Source organism: Terrapene carolina, unplaced genomic scaffold, assembly GCF_002925995.2.
Source record: "Terrapene carolina triunguis isolate 2854851 unplaced genomic scaffold, T_m_triunguis-2.0 Scaffold27193, whole genome shotgun sequence".
Lineage (NCBI taxonomy): Eukaryota > Metazoa > Chordata > Testudines > Emydidae > Terrapene > Terrapene triunguis.
The window spans coordinates 2492-3253 of record NW_020691544.1 but is presented as its reverse complement, the minus strand read 5'-3'; positions in this window follow the sequence as shown (position 1 = coordinate 3253).

The window sequence follows — 762 nt, the reverse complement described above, 5'->3', positions numbered from 1 at the left end:
GTTCGTGTCTCTGAATCAGACGATTCCCCCCCCCCCCATCCCCAATTCACAGCCGCGATTGGAGAACCACAAACCTCCCCCCCAGCCGTGACTTGGCACCATTAAATATTGAGCAGAGCCGGCAGCGTGGCCGCCCGCGGCGAGGTATAAAGCGCTGGTACCAGCTGCCCATCACCAGCAGCTCCATGCCAGGCTGCTGGGGCACCGGCGCCTCCCAAGTGTCCCGCTGCGGATCCCCGCGGCGCTGGAGCCGGCCGGGGTGTCTGCGCTGGCCATGGGGCTGCTCTGGGGCAAATGGTGCCTCCGTCTGCCGGCCGGCGGCCAGCCCACCCCAGTCGGTAATTGGGTAATATCCCTTTAAGAGCCCGTGGGGCTGGGGGTCTCAGCGGTGGGTCCAGAAGAGGCGGATCAGGCCCCACTCCCACCCCCGACTGCCATGGGTGCCAGCCCGGCCTCCTCTGCTGGGCTCCCGGCAGCCCCAGCGCAGGCCCCCCCCGGTTGGGATACCGGGGGGCTGACGGATCTGGGGGGCCGGGGGCTTGGCTGGCCTTGCCTGGGGGTGGCGGTCGCTGCTCTGGAGATGGGTTGTCTCTGTTGGGGAATGTGCCGGCTCAGCTCATCCGCGAGGGGCACTGCCCAGCCCCCCCCACCCCGTCGCTCTCGCCGGCACCTCGCCCGGGCTCCGTCGTGCTCTGCGGCCCCACTCCCGTTGGCTCCTTTTGTCCCCCCCCGGTCACCTCCCCACGGGCGTCTCAGTTTCTA